At 38.8% G+C, this 20,026-nt stretch overlaps 1 protein-coding gene across 1 annotated transcript in view; it reads left to right on the top strand.

The window, feature by feature from the left end:
* Positions 1–3,309: 3,309 nt before the first annotated feature.
* LOC122985053 (leucine-rich repeat-containing protein 4C-like) overlaps positions 3,310–20,026 on the top strand; it is a 41,307-nt gene continuing 24,590 nt past the window's right edge. Inside the window, exon 1 of the mRNA XM_044355431.1 lies at positions 3,310–4,369. The gene's annotated coding sequence lies outside the window, so the exon portion shown is untranslated. The remainder of the gene's footprint in view (positions 4,370–20,026) is intronic.

Genomic DNA, 20,026 nt, shown 5'->3' with positions numbered 1-20,026 from the left:
GAAGAGGCTCCATAGCGCTAGAGGATCCTCTCTCTCTCTCTCTCTCTCTCTCTCTCTCTCTCTCTCTCCATATTTTCCCTTCCATCTTTTTTTCCAGCCTGGCTTCTTGAAGTTTGTCCCAGAAAGCAGTCTGGGACATGTGCTACCACAGCAGCCGATCCAACAATCCCAAAAGACTGATGGAAGGAAATAGAAAAGGAAGAAGAAGGAAAAGAGGTGTCTCACAGAGAGAAAGAAATATAGAGGCCAAATCTATTTTGACAGAAAAGTGGCTATGGACCAAAATGAGGATAAAAAGAATCAACTAAAGCCATCTCTGCCCATAATTTGTTAAACACTTTTACATAGCTTTTCCCATCTGTGTCCTTCAATTTGTTTGACAGACTCTAAAGCCAGAATGTCTAAATAAGTTAGTGAGAACCTTCTTCCTCCCAAAAGACTGAATATAGCATAAAGCATGTCACATAGCATGTCACATATGTATGTCATATATAAACTATTTCAAGTTCAGTGAAAATTATGAAATGTACTACAAATTGTGCTTTTTGCTAATAGTGTGACGGTTTTGTCTAAAATACTTTTAATTTAAAATCCATCTGGCTGTATTTACATTAAGAAGACCAAAGTGAAGACACACATCTATCTATCTACATTCAGGAACTGAAATGAATCCAGTCAAAAATGTTATTAATCTGCAACAAGATTCTATTAACTGCAAAACTGACAAATGCATAGGAATACAAGCATGGGCTCAACAATTTCCAACTTTCATCTTTGCATAAGACATAGAAGTAATAGAAGCTGTCAAGCTGTCAAATATGCTTCAAACTCCATGTGTTGATTTGCCACCCAGAATTCATCAGTGGGCTGGAGGTCTTTGGCACTGACACTGAGTGTTGCTGTTGCAAGGACGCAAATAGGGCTAAATAACACATACAGTACATTTATATTGTCCTCGTATGAAAAACATTGTAATGAAGGGGTACATTGTTGAACCAGCGTGTGGTTGACATTGATTTGCTTGTGCAGATCTGCTGAGGCTTTCATTTACAGCAACATAGGATGTGCTTCCCTCCCCTTGCTCTCTACACTTTTTATTTTTAATTTTTTCTGCTCAGGAGATCTCGAGGAATTAAAATTCATATTTCATCAAAGCGTGCATAAAATGCTGATAAGAAAAAATATATCAAATGTATCTTGGGTGTTTGTAGGAGAGAGTGTGCAAGTCGTTTATAATTATGTAACTGTTACCCCATTTATGTTCGTGCAATGTATGAAAAATGATACTGAAGTCCAATTATACATAAATAAAGGTGATGTGAAACCCACAAAGGTCCCGTTTCGTACACCGGGATCTGACTTCATCCTAGGCAATGAAAATTCTCTCGGATAAGATTTGCACTGATTTAGCTTCTTAGACCTGGATTATATTTAATCTATGTGAAATTGACTTGTGTTTTGACAAGCTACCCTTTTAGTTATGCATGAGGAGGAAAGTCCTGATTTCAGGAGATGTGGAGAAAGCAGTGAAATATTTTATTAGTGTGTACAGTTGGAACGTTTTCAGTTCAAGATACTCAATATTCTTTCATCTTTCTCCCCGTTAAAGGGTTTCTTTTAGGGGAGTTTTTTCCGTATTCAAATCAGGGGTGTAAAGACAGAGCATGTTGTATTGCTGTACAGATTGTAAAACCCCCTGAGACAAATTTGTGATTTGTGATATTGGACTATACAAATAAAACTGACTTGACTTGACCCAAATTGGATAATTGTTAACTGATTAAAAATGGGACTTGAGAACTACCTATGAACCAGCATCAGATTTTGCACTGTCCACCAGTTTAAGACCTTATCACTCACTTTGTCATTTAATGACATTTTAATGGCGTATTGTCAACAATGACAAATAGAAGCACAAGGACAGAGTTGATCTTTAATCAGCTAATTATTTAGCTTTGATTCAGTCAGAGATCAATTTCTGTGGCTTTATTTCTTATTATGATCCTCCCACACGCACTTTTTCATCTAAGCTGTATATTAAAACTCTGAAACTGAAAGCTTTTCATTATGCAGTAAATAAACACATTGGATAATTTCTTCCTCCCTTAAGATATACAGTATATTCGTCTTCAGTAGATGACAGTCATGGAATACATTGCATGTCAGTTAGTGAGTTAGTCAGTTAGTTAGTTAGTTAGTTAGTTAGTTAGAGACAGACAGATAGACTCATTTATTCAGCTTTTTCCTTGGATTCGTTACCTGCCAGATAGAGTGGCTGCGTTTCTTACTTTGGTGATTTCAATTACTCATAGGCTCTCCCTCAGCTCTCATTAGATTTTTGTGTGTGATCAAAACACCATGTAATACATTGCCAATATTAGTGATTTATAATCATCTTTGTTCTCTCTCTCTGCCTCTATCAGTCTCATAAAGAAGCTCATAGCCTCAGTGACCAGGAGCCACTCTGTCATGTGGCCGACTTGCGGCCCATTATGTCATCTAATGAGACAGGCTGCTCAGCTCAGATCAAATGAATGCACACTCACTTGTCTATCTGCAGGTCTTCAAGTCACTAAACCTCCCCACCTACAGTGCTGCCATACTGGTCTTTGCAGTGGATGCAGACCATCAGTAAAGGCTATCAGTAAGTAGGTTGCAGCCACGCAGAGGTTGCCTGGGTTACTTTTGTCTGCTATGAGACAGCTTTTGGAAAAGGGATAAATTGGTTGCACGTAAACATGCTAATTGAAAATAGCAGGTGGGGAAATAATGTCATGTCCCAGACAGTGTGACTAAAGCCCCATCATTATATCTTCTGTGGCATATTTTAACACGGTAGACACATTCACATATTCTGCCTGTGCTTTTAATGTGGGGGAGACCTGATAAGACCTAAAATGTGGATTTATTTGTGGATGCAGACAGTGGAAATGGTCCGTTTTGGATGACTGGATAGACAGCCTACTAACGCCTGTAGGTGGCAACCATACCTCATCAACAACTGAATCACGCATGCACGCGCGCACGCACGCACAAACACACACTCAAAGACATCAGATCTAGGCTTTATGCGTTAATGCTATTGATCCCTGATAATTAACGACCGCTGGGTGATTTAAATGGGCAGATGGACGCGCAGGCAAAGTGGTCAAAGTTAAAGTGGTCCCTGGGCAATACAGGATTACGCTCACGCCTACACACGCGCACACCTACCTACACTTTAGTTGCACACACACACGTGACTCGCGCACACACGCGCAAGACAGATCTGTGCCTGGAGACCGTGATTTCAACGTGCTCGCTATTCAAGTCATGGACTGCAGCGAGCGGGGGAACCATTAGGAGCCGGTGGCAAAAAAAAAAAAAAAAAAAAAAAAAATCCGCTTTATTTGCAACACACGGATGATGCTTCTGCTGCCACACCACCCGGATCGGACACACTCTCACTGACAAGAGGAATTATTACTTATAGCCGCGTTTATATAATCAATACACCGGATTGCTCTTGGGGGGGAAATAGCATCCCGCGGATTGTTCCCATTCTACTTGGTAGAAAATCCCTACTGTATGCTCTGCGATTTTTAGAGCAGCCTATGGCACCCCATTTGTCCTGATGCGACGCTTGCGATGGTTGCAGTGGGACGGATATCCTTAATTTGATCCAATAGGCGTTCTCAGGTTTTTTTTTCTTTCTTTTTTTTTGCAGGACGCTTCTGCACCCCTTTCTGCTCTGACCTTATCATCAATGCTTTAAATAGGTAATTGTTAATTGCCATGTCTGTAAACTGATCCTGAAATTTGTTTTGGAGGGGGAATGATCCGCGCAAAAAAACAGCCAGACTGCCAAATCAAAAAAAAATTAGTCCACTTTGGTTAGTGTTTTTTCTTTTTTCTTTTCTTTCTCCCTTTTGTTTCTTTGGTCGAATCTGATTTGGCGATTTTTCAAAGAGGAAACCACCGGTGGGAGTCAATTTTGGACTTGACTGGTTTGGGGAAAAGGGGGGCCTTCATAGACTCGATCCCCGTCAAAAACTCTGCAGGATTTCCCCCTTCCTCAGTCCAGAGGAATATCTTCAAGTCCAGGGGGGCTACTGCTGGTCCGCTGAGGGTTTTCATCGGCGCTCATTACATCCGAGGGAATGGTGGCCGCACCGCAGATCAACGCAACTCTTTCTCAATGTTTGGCATTTTTCGCAGGCGAGCATCTTGACTTGTGATCGAGAGAGACGCGGACTGCAGCAGCCTCCAATCCTTTTCACATGGAGATTTGTGCCTCGCTTGTGCTGCAAATCCTGAAAACGGGGACCGGGGCCCTGCTGATTTTTCCTACACTGCTCTCAAACTCGATTTTATTTATTCGAGAAAATGCGTAAGTATTTGATTGAATTCAGTCCAATGTAGCCCGTGTCTGGCGCGATATGCTCAGAACTGTGCTGTATATTCTCACGCAGACCGATTATTCACCGCCATTTAACTCGTGATTTGTGGTTTCATCGTAGACTTTAATGTAAGGAAAGATACTTTTTATTTTCTGTCATGTCCTTTTTTCATCTCTGTAGGTATTTTGTGATAGCTGTCGCATCCTATTTAGTGTGTGAGCGACTGTGTGTGGGTCTGAATGTCTGTATGAGATTTATAGAGAGATATATAGATGTAGATAAAGATAGATAGGGACAGAATGGGGGTTGAGGAGGTATAGTGGGGGGGAGGGGGGGTAGCTGGTGCAACAAATTGTGTGTTTAGCGCTCGGTAGGGACTGTATGGTTCTGTGGTACTCCCTGTTGCCAGCAGGACATTACTGCTAGAAAAAGGCCTACGTCATATGGTAATTCAAATTCAGTTCAGGTATTCTCAGCATACACGTTTGCAGCAAAAAGAGCGCCGGATTGGCCAGGTGGGCAGGCTGGCCCACAGGAAGGGTGCTTTGAGTTGGAAAGTGGCATCGCGAAAGCTTCAGGTCAAGCTTTATTTAACAGAATGTGCTCATGCTCAACCTCTGGTACACATTTCTTCTCTGTGCTACTGCGTGTTGACCCAGTATGTCTGCAAAACCTCAGCAAGCCACCCCGGTGATACACCTCAAGCAGAAATGATGTTGTCATTTCTCCTCACCACAGTCTGAACCGGTTAACCAGAAGTACAGGGTGCATTTTAAATTTTAAACTGTCAAGTCTGTTGTTGCTTTGGCAATACAACCTTTTTTTGAGATTTGAATAGGAGCTGTCCATCAGTGCGAGGTGCTGAAAATGCCCTGCTGCTCAAAATACTTGTGTGTTGGTTGAAATGGTTAGAGGGAGCTGCATTTGGAGCAGACATCACATCTGAAATCGCTAGTGCTGCTGCAACCAAAAGCATTCCACTTAAACCTGGACTGGTTCATCCTCAAGTGTACACTTCCATATACACATCTGGTGATTTTATGACCTGCCTGTAAAATGAAGGACACAGTTGGAGTGTTTAAGAATGTAGGGTCAGCACCATATTTGTATGCACACATAAGCATAGGATACCCATTATTTTTCACCTATAGCCTGTTTGATTAGGTTTGGCATTTAATAATTAACTGATTAATTGAGTAATTTGCAAATGCAAGGGCATTTCAGTAAAGGGTTCTGTCAGTAGTATCTGTGGACTCATTGAATGTCTAGATAGTTATTAGTTAGATAGAATATTATTGTCATTTAAGTTCGAAAGTATTAAAATGTGGTAAATCAGGTTGTTATCAGCATTCTTACTAATGTGTAATATGGTCTGTAGCTACAAAATGCATCACATCTCCTTTGCACCACAAAAACTTTTATGCCCCATCAATTAATTAGTCCTTTCACATTGAATTTTATAATTTGCATTACATTCAGTTCCAGGTTGGAAACATTAAAGTATCCTGTTATTTCTGTGCACTGTAACATACTGCTAAAATGAAAGCCACACTAATAAGTGTCTCAATAAGGCATTGGGCCACCATGAGCCATCTGAGCTGCTACACTGAGCCTTTGAGATTCTGAGAAAGCCTGGAGCTCAACCAGAAAAATTTGACTATTTTTCACAAGAAATAACATCTTTTGAACTTTAAAGGTGGTCGGCAATATTGTTCCTAGAGTAACTGCAGTGCTCTGCTTGGTTGAGAACTGGTCACCATTACTGTCAGGGTGATAAACATGATTTCCATGCTTAGCAAACCACTCTGGGACCTGTCATGCCTTGTGGATTTGGGTTTGTCACCTTGTAATAATCCTCCCTCATCAGGATAGAAACACCAGAGCAGAAGAAATGTGATCGCGCTGACAGGCATTGTAGGTTTTGGCATTTACCTGCCTGCTAAGGGACCAAATCAATGTAAACCATGCCAGGACCACTCACCAGAACAGCTCTGACAGAAGCCTTCACTGTGGGAAATAAGCACTTGGGCGAATAAATTTCTTTTCATGCGTGACACACATGTAGTCAACCACTGGTTCAGAACAGGGTGAACAGTGACTCATCTAACCATCAAATGTTTTTTCCTCCTCAGTAAACCACTGCTTTTGTTCTTGCACAACCTGATGCATAAAAGAGGTAAATTTCCTATAATAAGGTATTCATGTGATGCAGTTCCGACATAATATTGCTCTCTAAATTTCTTGTCACGAGCTGCCTTCTTACACCTTAGACATCTGTAGTGAGTTGATTCATAGTGCCTGTTTTTTTCTTTGTTTTTTTTTGCATCTGGAAATAATGCACTGACATCACAGTTGAGAACCATATGTGCTTATTCTTCACAGGTGGTTATGTCTTTCTAACACATTTCCATGCCATCATCACCTAAGCCACATTTTTCAACCATCAAACATCATTAAATTGAATGTTGTGAATCACAGTGGCAGCAGCAGCAAAATGTACATCAACAGTCAGCCCACTATAAAAGTCACAGATTTGTCATTTGAGCCACTGGAGCCAAAATAATGAGAAAACTGGATCTGCCCAGGGTTTTTGTCTGCAACACTAAGCACGGTGGGATAGTAATCACTGAGTAATTTGAAGGACCAGTAGCACACCTGTGTGGAATAATCTGCATGTGTTTTCCTTCTTTCTGATGTCAAGTGAACTGTCAATCAAAATATCATCTCTAATTAATTTCCTAAACTCTTTCAGTTATAGGTCAGCCACAAAAACAGTTTACTGGTGCTGCAGCCAAGTCTGTGTCTGGTATTGGTTGTTGCAGCCCAGTAAGAAATGTTGGATTTAAGAAATGCTGAAATTATTAGTCAATTAAATGAACAAAAATTAAGTTTAAGTATCTTTTCAAGCAAAATACCAAACATTATCTAGTTCCAGCATCTTAGATGTAAGAATTAGCTGCTTTTCACTGTTTTATACCATTGAAAATGGATCACCTTTGGGCTTTGCATTGCAATTTGAAGACATCGACAAGGGCTCTGGGTAATTGTGAACAACATTTTTTCATATTTTCTGGCATTTTATATACTAAATAATTAATTGATCCATCAAAAATAATAATAATCAGGAGATTAATCTATAATGAACATAATCATTTGTTTCATCCCTAGATTCAAAATATCTTTCTCACTTGGTCTTGCTTCACCCTTTTATTTAGAAAAAGACTGAGTAACCTCCTGACAAGCCTAATCACCTCTTTGTATAATGATGGTGTTTGTTAAGCTACAACAGATCTTTCTTTGCTGATACTAAGAACAGGGGTAGATTAATGTCTATGTTTGAAAGCTTTGAGATTCAACCTGTCAACAACAAAAATGCTGATTCACATTCAAATTACTATCTTCTCCATTGCACTTATGCTTCTGGCGATTGATGGGGACAGTCAGTGTTTTTGAGGGATATGCTTTACTATACTGGGGCACTGTTTTGTTGTTTCATCAATTTATATTGTCGTCTTGGCCTTCTGCATACTTCACTGTGTGATATGAGGATTGGTGCTGGGAGTGGCGATAATTTATGGCTGAGGTTCTGTCTGGATAAAGTGAAAAACAGCACAGTCCCCCCAGGCCTGGTGCTTTTTTATCTTAACTAATACAGAAGGAGTGTGTGCATTTCTGTATGTATACGTACAGTATGTGTCTGTGTGACATAAATAAGCGTGCGGGATGCAGCTTGAGATTAGTCTGACTTCTAGCCGGCTCCATTTTGATAGATAGCGCTCTGTATCTTTCCAGTAGTACCTCCACAAAACATGTGTTTGTGTCGAGTCAAGAGACAGACCAATCTGAACGAGTTGGACTGCTCGGGTGTGAAAGAGTCCAATGTATGCCAGGCTGGAGAGACTTAGGATTCACTGTAGCAGCTTAAGTTATGCTTTTGTGCACCAGAAAGAGGATTATTCAGTGAATCCTGCTCTGTGTCATTCATGAGTCTGCATTTCTAAATCAACAAATATTAATGTGCTGATGTATGAAGAGGCTGTATCTGAGTCTGTGTGCTTGTGGACCCACTACTGTTCATTGTCGTTCAGTGTCCCTTATGTAGAGTGACAGTGTTGATGTCTGCGAAAAATCATAACTTATGACACAAATGTCATTATGACACATTCACTGTTTTGACTGCAGCCGTTGGTGTTTTATCTCACCATCTGTGTTGTGTACTATGTGTCTGTGGAGGCCTGCAGCAGGAACCAGCCATCAACTCCAGAGAGAGCCTCTAATAGAAAGAGTATGTTCAGGTTACAGGTACCATGTTTTTGCCTCTTCAGCAACCAGCCACTTTCTGAGATGCCATAATGCCTTTTATAGATTCCTCTACAGATTACCAGCAACCTATATATATATATATATATATATATATATATATATATATATATATATATAGAGTTTAGAAATAATGCTCAAGTCAACATTATTTTCTGTGATTATAGGTACAGTGGTGCTGTGATGTGAGGCGCAGCTGAGCACCGCCTACTGCTCTGAAGAATGCATAATCACAGTAAACAATGTCCTAAAGGCAATTGTGGCTTTTATAGAGCACTTTCACTGCTGTTTTTGTACCATTTGAAAAGTTTTTCTTTAGAGAGTAGGAATATGAATAAAATCAACACACATCATAACAGATGAACATTGGAATTTCCTGGCAATGTGTAGGGTTGATTACTGATAGCTAGTTGATAAATCATTCACTAGGTTCAGAGTCAAACAAATCTTTTCTTAAATCTTTTATCTCCTCCATCTATTTTATTAGCAAAAACTGTCAAAACACATTCTGGTAATCATGTAACTGAAAAGGAAATACAGTGAGCATTGATTTGATTTGCAAGTCAAAAGATGTCTAGATGTCAAGGTTAAAACTGGGCTAAATTTGGTTCAAAAAAGTAAAAGTATTTTATATTTTTAGGTTACATATAACCGCTGTTTGATAGCACTTAACAAACTATATTTCAATGTGAAGAAGGTCCTGACTAACAACACTAAGAGTTGATGTGTGTGACATAGATCTAAAAAAAACTTTAAAAATATGAATATGAACATGTAATATACTCTGTTATTTTGTGTTATGTGTTATTTTCAAAAAGAGCACCCCTTTTCCAAAAGGAAGTAACTGCACTTCGCCAAGAAATAGTCATAACAAAAAGATGAACAGATGAAACAAATGAGATATTACATGTTAATTAGTGACTTTTAAAGATGTAGAGTATTTCCCAAAATGTTAAACAATTCCTTTAAGCCTTTCAAATATGGTGTCCTTACACCTGAATCCAATGTAATAAATCCTTGAAAACTTAATGTCCAAATTTATTGCAATGGTCTATTGGTTGAAAATAGTCAAACTGTTTTAATTCAGGCTGACCACCCCTCAAAATGTGAGTGTTAAAGGGTTAATCCAGATGTCTAGACGTCTCTTGGCCTGCAATTTACCAAATCAGTGCCATGTGGAATGTAATCTACCTGGAAAAAAAAGTTAATTGTTGGGATGTCAGAGTGATGATTGTTCATATTTAATCTATATTTTTAATTTTTATTTTTAAATCTTTATAACTTCTGTTACTTTAAATTGCTAACAGATAAACCTAAAAGGGGGGTTAAACAGGGTTCAGATTTTATGATGGGATTTGATACTGGATTCACATTTAGGAAAATGCAATCCAACCCTGAATGTACAATTAACTAAACCTTACATTTAACAGTTGACATACAATGGTCATGGAAAATGATAATTAGGTTAAACTGTTCCATTTAAGGCTATTTTGAGGCCATTTTTCAGCTAAGACAAACAAGGTCAAAGGTACACAACAAAACATTTAACTTATTTGTCTGAGTGATTTTGAATACTTAAAATTTACTTAAAACACAGACCACTAAGTGATCAAATATTTCAATATTAATCTATAACATAAAGAACTTGAAAACCTATGTTTACTTTTCTCCCAAAGCATTCTTGTAACATGGATCCTGTTCCTTCAAGGAGTACGGCAGCTTGGATTCACAGCTGTCATGATGGATTCCAGAGACAAACCAGAGTCACGGTTGCCTGCATGGCAACAAGAAGTATTAAAATGTCCATACAAAACTTCTTAGAAGACTCCTGCAGCATAATCTACTTCTCCTCTGTCCATCTGTGTGGTCAGTCTGTTCCAAACAATCGTATATGTGCCAAAATATGGCAGCAGTGAGTGTTTGGAACAGAATATGGATGGACACTGTAGAAGAAGATTAAACTGAGGGAGAGGTTTTGAAAGTTTTGTTGGATAATTTGATACTTTGTTTCACATGTGAACCTGTCTCATTGTTTTAATCCATAGTTACAGCTGTGAATCCAAACCTCCATGAAGAAGAAAGATACAAAATCTTTAAAAAGTAAGGATTTGATACTAGTACTGATGAAATATTCTTTTAACTGACAGAAACAACTATGACTGGTCTGTGGTCTGAAATGAGCAGAAACACAAACTAGAGAAACATATGTTAAGATAATTAAATCCTATTTCCAGACAACAACTTTGATATTGAATGATTCTGCATAACCCAGAATTACATCCAAGCTTTTTTTTAGAAAAATGTGCACCTTCTACAATACAGTATCTGTGCATGAACACCACGGTATGGTTAAAGACAGATCATGGTTAGGGCTGGATAATTAAAAGATGAATAGGAGATATCTGGTAAGGAGGTTCACATTTAATAATATGAAACACTATCACATTTATAAGGTTTCTGACAGGTGGTGTGCAAGAAGTTGAGCCTAAAATGAGTCATCTTTAATCATTGGTCATAATGACCAACAACCGTACCAACTTCCACAGGCCCATTACTCATTTTGTGCATTTGAACACTAAAAATCACACACTTTGAACTACTATTTCATTGCTTTCCTACTTTCTCTGTGAAACAAAACTCTTCATTGCTCTGCTTGTACTCCAGCAATGTACTGTATATCATGAGCTACCCACTTACAAGTTACAACCTACACCAAAGAAAGTAATATTTCTGCCATTTGATGCGTCAAGTTCAAACTTAGTGTAGGTGAAAGCAAGCCCTTGGAAGGGCTTTGCCTCAAAGCCTGGGTAAATCTCATTGTCTGCTTATCAGCTTCAAATTTACTCCGCCTTACTGAGATATTCCCATAGAGAATTAGGGATGATAGCTGAAGTGATGACTGTCATGATGAGTCTCTATCTCTCTCACGTTCAATGTCCCCCTCCTTTTTCTCTCTCTCTCACTTTCCTCTAGTTATCTAATTCCCCACATAGTAATATACATTTTATCTCCTGCCAGTTAATTTAGATCAGATGACTTTGATGAGAATATCTTTACATTACTTAAAGCCGTGCATGCATGGACTTTCATGTTGCAACTCACGAGGAAAAGACAGCGATTCATGGTACAATGAAGAGCGTCACCAATCACCAATCACCAGTCACTGCAAGAATGAAATCAATATCTAGTTCATTAATGCTTTGGCAAACAGTGCAGATTCTTGTTGCTGGAATACACTAGATTGGCTTAATTGGCAAAGATGAAACCCTAGTAACTGGCGCCAAGTCAAACACTACTAAACCGAGAAGGGAATCTTGTAAGGCTGACAAGATTGCCTCTTTAGTGTGTGGCTCAGAGTCGCCTCTGCTACATTTTTTCCCGCTTTTATGACAACACTTTTCTTCAACCACTGTGTTTTCCGGGCTCGAACAAGGCCGTTAGAACATCTTGTTCCCTTGGTGCCATGCACTAATACATTATTGGTGAACCTCATAAGAGCATTTTGTCCTTCAAATTCAAAGGAAAAGAAAGAGAAAAGCTCTCATGGCGCTATTCTTTGTGTTTTGTATCCTCAATAACAACACAAAGTGCCTTTCATTTATTGTGAAATGTATTAAGATGAGGCTAAGTATCCTATGCAGCTGGAGTAGTTAAAGGACAGTTGCAATACAATTTGATCGTTTACTTATTTCCGGCAACCTGTACTTGATTTACATCACTGAAGAAAGGGATGTCCCAATCACAGCCCTATTATTGAGTATATACTGATACCACATTCAATACAATAATTAGTTTATGTTTTTACTATTTATTACTCTGTAATGCAGTTGCACAATGTCCATATTAAAATGAATAAAGCGATATGTGACAGATGAAGTTAGTTAAGTTAGTTAAGACTACATCACAAGTTTTCTATTATATCTGTGGAGAGAGGACTGTCAGGATTTGTTCTTTCTTGTGCACGAAATTAATGCAGTTTAAATGAATATTTCTGATCAACAACAGCATTTCAAAGGTGTATTTCACCTGCAAAATGTATTGAAATAGATGCAAAGCTTCTGATCCACATTGTCATTTCGTGCACTCTGGTTCTCTCGTGGGTCACTTGCTCACATTATTGCATGATATCAGTATTTTAAGAAAGCACTTTGTGTTGTTCAGACATCAGCTGTCTGAACACCACAAAGTGCTTACTTAAAATACCCAAAGCAAACAAATAAATGAAATGGATCAGGCTTTGCTGTTACTGAACCATTAAAAAAAGTGCCTGGATCAGAATCCTCAGCACGTACTGTATCCAAAATCATGTGCATGACTAGAGACCACTTTGGTTAAGTGGAAAATAGGCTTTTCGTGTGTTAGGTGTTTATGTTTAGTTTCAAATTGAGCTGAAAGGATTGGTATATTAGTCAGTTATTATTATTATTATTATTATCATTGTCATTTAAGTCATTTTTAAGCAAAAGATGTCCAAAATTCACTGGTTCCAGCTTCTCAAATGTGAGGATATGCAGCTTTTAAGAGTCTAAGTGAAAAATTCTAAATTGATAGGCATTTAGCACTCTTTTCTGACATTTCATAGAGCAAATTATCCATTATCAAATCAGGAAAGTCATCAGTAGATAAATTAAAAATTAAAATGATTGTTAGTTGCAACACTCATTTTGAGCTCTTCAATTATCAGTGGCCCTCCAACTTAATAATTTATTACACCTTAAGCTCAGTAACCGTTATACATTTCCCTATAATGTCTTTGTGAATACACATCTGAAGCTGAATTTTGCAAGCTTGTCTAACCAGCACCTGCTGCTTGGACTTTAATTATCCAGGCAGGGAATAAAGACACAAACTGAGGGGAGTCCCAAGTCTTTATCTCATTCACACCTTGGTAATGAAAACAACTAACAATATGGGCCTGTTTATAATGTTGGAGACCATGGCACTGCTTGACTAACTGACCTACCACTTGCAGTGCAGTGTTTTTATTTAGCAGGTCCTGTCATCTAATTGGATAAGACTGCATCACTGTCCTGGATACAGAAATACACACATTGTTTCTGTGTCCAATCAGGCAAGAGAATCTTTCATTCACTTTTCTTTCCTCACTGACAGTGTATGAACAAGAGTGCAAGGCAGAGGTGAAAACTTTGTATCTCCAAAATGTCAACTTTCCAGGGGCTGAAAAGAGAACAGCCTTGTTTTTAGCTTGACAGCCATGTATTGAGTCGATATATATATAATGGGTTTTGAAAAGGTTTTCAAAAGGGAAAGGGTTTATCTCAATCCAAAGAGGAAAGGAGCCTCTTAAATAGACTAAAACATGGAAATAACCAACATTTAAGAACCATCATGTTTTCATAATGCATCCATAGTGGGTCACATCACAACTAGGGCTGCAACTAGAATCGTCATAATTGTCATTTCAACATAGTTGATAGGGATTTGTTCAGTTTCTCAATCAATTATCTATAAAATGTCAAACAAGACTAAGAGTCTGCAGTCATGCCAGCAGTTCTGTGAGGCTGTACTTAGGCACAGCGGTGCTTTTAGCTAAATGCTAATGTCAACATGCTTACATGCTCACAATAACAATGTAAACGTGCTGATGCTAAGCCGGTATAATGGTTACCATAGTTACCATTTTAGTTTAGTGTGTTAGCATTATAACATGTGCCAGTTAGCATTAAAGACAAAGTACAGCTGAGCCTGTTGGGAATGTCATTAGTTTGTCAGGTATTTGATCATAAACCAGTATCGTATCGGACAAATTTAGCGCTGCCATCATTAACAGGATGAAGGCACTGGAGGAAAAATCAGGGGATCATCAAAGTTATTTCAACTCAACCTAAGGGGGACATGAATGTTTGTACCAAAGTTCATGGTAATCCATCCAATTTTGATACGGATTCATTTTAAAATTTTTATCCCCTGACTTTTCATCTAGCACCATCATCAGGCCAAAATTTCTGTTTGTCCAATAGTTTGTTTTATGACCAAATACCTGACAAAATAATGACATTGCTATCAACCTCAGCTGTACTATGTGTTTTATAGCCAAACTTTATATAAGCTTGGTAGAGTAATTTAAGATTGTACTGTCACCGAAATACTGAACTGATGTGCAAGTCAACGTTAGCTAATTTTGCCAGCCCGCCCACCTAAAGTTAGCTTGTTGATCGGACAGGATTTGGCTGTGGAGATGGGACATACACAAAGGAGCCGAATCATAGTTGGCTCTTCTAAGTTTAATGTGGCTATTAACAGGGCTGCCAACTCTCATGCATTGACCGTGAGACTCATGCAATTGACACTTTTCACACACTCTCACGCCACACATCCATTTTCTCACACAGTGAAAAACAAAGTCACCGATAACTTTGCGGCGCAAAAAGAGGACACTGACAGCACACAGACAGACAAGACAGAGCAGCACAGCGCAACAGCAGCACCATGCAGCCAGGAGTTATTCAGACCATCAGGGGGAAAGCGAGAAAGCAGGCTAGCATTATGACTGTGAGCATGTTAACATGCTGACATTAGCATTTAGCTCAAAGCACCACTGTGCTTAAGTACAGCCTCATAAAGTCTGAGGGAAATGTTTGAGTTTTGGACTGTTGGACGGACAAAACAAGCAATTTGAAAATGTCGTCTTGGGCTCTAGAAAAGAAAGAAAATTTGTTTTACAATTTTCTGATATTTTATAGACCAAACAATTGTTCAACTTATCAGAAGAATAGCCTGCAAATCAACGGATGCAAATCAGCTTTGAGCTAACTCTGGTGCAGTGCATCTCTAATGTTTAAAACTGTACACTGTCCCAATCAATAAATCAGTTGAGCCCTAAACATTATTATTGTGCAATTTGCACCTTATTTCACTGAAAGGATGTCTTGAGCCAGACAAGCATCAACATCTCTACTTACAAGATTGTGTACTTACAAGTATCCCCCAGCCATGTTTTCTCATTCTTGGGGGATGATGATATGTAGACTATATGTCATGAGTCATTTAATATAGCGTGGAGCAGCTAGGCTAAGGGGCATATGGGCATGTTGGAGCACAGCCATGCGGCTTAAGGCAGGGTAAACGGATGGGCAGGGATTGTTGGTGCATTAGCTGTGCGGCTCCATGTTTCAATGTTGTTTCTACAGTCAGCACACTGTTTATCCAGCAGCAGTAAATAAAACATTACAATCAGATTTTTTGCTCCATGTTAGAGAAAGTTGGTACTCTAGGGAATTAAGGCTGTCACACTGTAAATAGTGTTTGTCTGTGCGTGAATATGCTGATGAGAGAGACAGAATGAAAAAGAGAGACAGCAGGAGAGGGAGAGAGCTTGTGATCCACGAAAATATCCTTGGTGACGAAAGACACCGTATTTGCACATTATTCACAGACAGTTTGTACTAACAATGAAATTCTGCTAAGGCTATGATTGGCTGTGATTGGCTAAATGCACCAGAGAAAATGCTGCTGCAGAACTAGAGAGCTGACGACGGACTGTGTGTGTCGACTGTTGATTATGGGGAGAGCCTGTGGTTCCATCTATTTCATATTCATGAGCCAAATGGCGCACGTTGTAATATTCATGAACAAATTAGACGTTCAAAACACCAGTGTGAGTGAGGCCGTATGCAGAATGCATAGGGACTCATAAACATAACTTTCACTTGAAACTCTATCCCCATTTCCTGGCCCAGTGCATGAATTTCAATTTTTTCTTTCCATCGCTGATCCTGATGCCGCGTTCCCTGTTAAAATGAGCTGAATATATCCCACAGAATTTATTTATTATAATACTATTTATTATAATACTGGATTGCTGTCCTCACAGCAGTTTCCACCATCTACAAGCAGTGGTGAAGCAAAGACAGTCTTTTTTTCATATATCCTGTTTACTGTACAAGAGGTTGAGAGCCGACTGGCTTGTAAGAGACCAGCTTTGTTCTGCCTCTCTGATCAGCTGGCTTGCTAGCAGTCGGGACGGAGCAACAGAAGTGTGTCCAATCAAGCTGAGCCCTGTTTTAAAAGGCCCTGCAGTCCTTGGGCAGAGGCCGCGTTTATGACCCAAAATCGAGGAGACGAGTCTGGCCCTCTTCCAAGCCCTCAAGCTCGTATATTCTGTTTGAGCATATCCAGAGGAAAGTGTAGCACTGCAAGGAGGCCCCATGAGACACCTGTACATGTGTTTCTGAGTGTGTGTGTGTGTATATATGTGTGTGTGTAAACAGTGTGTAGGATGAAAGAAAACCTTGTTAACCTTCAAACCTGCCATAATTTTTTTAACTGTAGACACAGGTGGAGGCTTAGCATTAACAATAAAGGGATTTCAGATGCACTGATAAGAAAAGGTGTGCAACATCACGGATCATTTCTGAAGGTCATAGAGAAAAACGTACATCATACTGGAAAGCATATGGACCTACAGAATACTATCACTCTTAGCCATATAGCTCAGGGTTGCTAGAAATGACCTTTGACTTCAATTAACAATCAAATTAAAAAGCACTTCATTTACATTAGGTAAATGGGCATTGACAGTAATTTTTGTGATTACATTGCAGTTGGTCAATCACTATAATGGTGTGGATTTATAGCACATTGTTCCCATTAGGTGATCAAAGTGTTTAACATCACAGAAAATTAATCAGCAACCATTCTGATAATCAAACAATTGTTTAAATATTTTTTTCATTTCACAAACATTTGCTGGTTCAAATTTCAAATTTGCAGCTTACAGTACTATGAAATTTAATATTTTACACTTTTGTACTACTTGGTTGGACACCATAAGACATTTGAGAATGTCACCTTGGACTCTGATGTGCGTTTTTCACCATTTTCTGGTTTTATTGACCAAATGTTAGATTGATTAATCATGAAAATAACTGGCAGATTATTCAATGACAAAAATAACTGTTAGTTGCAGCCCTTTTAAGGTGTGGTTACTGACCAAAAGATGAAATTTCTCCTTCCTAATATTTAAGACTGGCCTGCAGAAATGGCTGACTTACTTCAAAAATGCTTCTACCTTGCAAAATGTAGCAAACCTCTTTTAAATTCTTCACATTCTTCACAGTTTCAAACTTAATACAAGTCCCAAAAAATGTCACAAGTGTGACAGGAATGTTGTCTGCTGGATGCAGACTTTGAGTCTGCCACTATATAGCCATTTTTATGTGTGATGTGTAATGGCGTGTTTTTCCTCAGAGTAGATCTATGCCAGCGTGCTTGCCAGCCTACAGTTTTGCCTCACTCATGGTGATCAATAGGCATTAGCTTGAGACAATTGTTTTGTCAAGTAGGTTGTTCATTGAGTGATTGGCACCTCTCCACTTCACTCAGACATCAACATGAACCTACACACCTGACTAAGTGAAGACACTTCTCAACCTGGATGAATGAACGTGCCACTCATGGGGCTGTCGTTGCCCTTTTCTCTCTGGAAAAACAAACAAACAAAAATAAACATCTGTTCAGAAGATATTAAATTATCCATCACATATGTGCCGTTCTGGAGTGCAAAGACCAACAACATATTTTGCTGTTTAATTTGGAGGACTTGTTGGATGTAGCCCTGAAGCACTAATCTAGTTGCAGGTTGCCCATGGTCTTTGTCTGGCTACTACTTCTAAATAGTTAAGACAGTTCCAAGGAGAAATTTCCCCACAGACATTTATAAAGTTTAACTTCATTTGAAATCTGTAAGACCTACTGTAAAATAGTTTTTCACAAAGTTTAGGCATTTCAAAGGGAAGGGTTTGGGTTCAATAGATTTTTTTTTTTTTTTTTATTGAATTGGAATCCACAACCTGTACTGTTGCTACAACCTGAAAATTAGATGAGCAGCAGAAGAAATGTTGATTATTTATGTTGAAATAGCAGATTTAGCCATCTTACTTTTACAGCTTATTTTTCACAAGCTTCTCGAGGGTCTGAAAATCATAATTAAATGTTGACAAGATTAAAATATTGATGTGATATTCATAAAATAAATTGGAGATTGTCGTGAAATTGATATGACGCAAGCAGCTAGATTAGTTCTCTCGAGAAGAGTCGTTCTTGTTGAAATACAAAAGCCCACACTCCACTCACGGTGGTAGAGTGGTGTCACACAGTGATGCTTCTTTTTCCTCACAGGCAATCTTTAGTTGAGAACAGACACCGGCATGCAATAGACAAAAGTTTCATTTTAGCTGTTAAGGAATTAACATTAATGAGCTACAGATGATAAATCAAAATGAAGATAATGTTTGTCATTTCAGTCACCGACAGCCATGGTCAGTGCTGACTGAAAATGAGAATAAACATTGGCAATTGTGCACCTAATCTAAGGTGATATATGACATAATGCCATTTGCTGCCATAGTGTTGCAATGTTAGTCTTTGTTAAAGACTGCAAATCAGTATTCTCCAGTCTTTTCTCCCCTCTAATGGTCCATCTTTATTTGACCAGGCTGAGTTAATTCGCAGTTGATTTCAGGGCTTAAATTTTGCAAAACAACAACTGGGACTGTAAAATCTAATCTGGCTTTGCATGCCAACAAATCTGTTGCTGTTGATAACGAAAGAGATTTTTAAAAATTTCCCATTCATACATATACAGTGCAAATGCAACTGTAGCTGATTTTTTTTCCCACTCCTGAAGAGGAATGGGAAAAAAATCCATCATTGCAACGTCTAATGAGTCAAACTGATTTGTGCTTGATTTGTCAGGTTACACAGTCATCATAGAAACATGTACCACTGCCTGTGCAGTGGCCCTTGTTGGATTACATATGGGACAATGGATAACACCTCATTTAGAATGTCAAACTTATTAAATGATATCGTAGTTGCGTATTCATGTGCAGCTCCCTGTACATTAATGCAGTCTGAATTGTAAGGAAGGATGCAGTGAATAGGAATTTGCACAACAAAGAATTGATCTATCAGTATCTAGGGAGGCAGAGAATGTGGCAGTGGACTTCGAGATGTGCAACAGGAGGGATAATTTAATTATTGAAAATCTTGTGGGCTCCTTCCTCTGCTTTCCTCTACAGTGTTCAAGGTTAATTGTCATAAGGTCAGGCCAATCTACCACCAAGGCATGAGGGAGGGGATGAGCGGAGAGACACCAGACCAAATTCAATTTTATTAAGATGATTGTGCATTCAAGCAATATTTTCCATTACACATTGATTCTTCAGTGCGGGCTACCTACTGGCAGCTTCAAAGAGTTGCTCCAATTTTCTTCATAAGTTACTGCTTGTCCCCTCCTCTCACCGACATTACAGCAAATGGGTAAACCAATGCAACATATTTACTGGAGAACTAAGTGTTAGTAA

Source organism: Thunnus albacares, chromosome 1 (genome assembly GCF_914725855.1).
Source record: "Thunnus albacares chromosome 1, fThuAlb1.1, whole genome shotgun sequence".
In the NCBI taxonomy this organism is placed as follows: Eukaryota; Metazoa; Chordata; class Actinopteri; order Scombriformes; family Scombridae; genus Thunnus; species Thunnus albacares.
The sequence above is the reverse complement of the archived record's forward strand: the minus strand, read 5'-3'. Positions and strand labels throughout refer to the sequence as shown.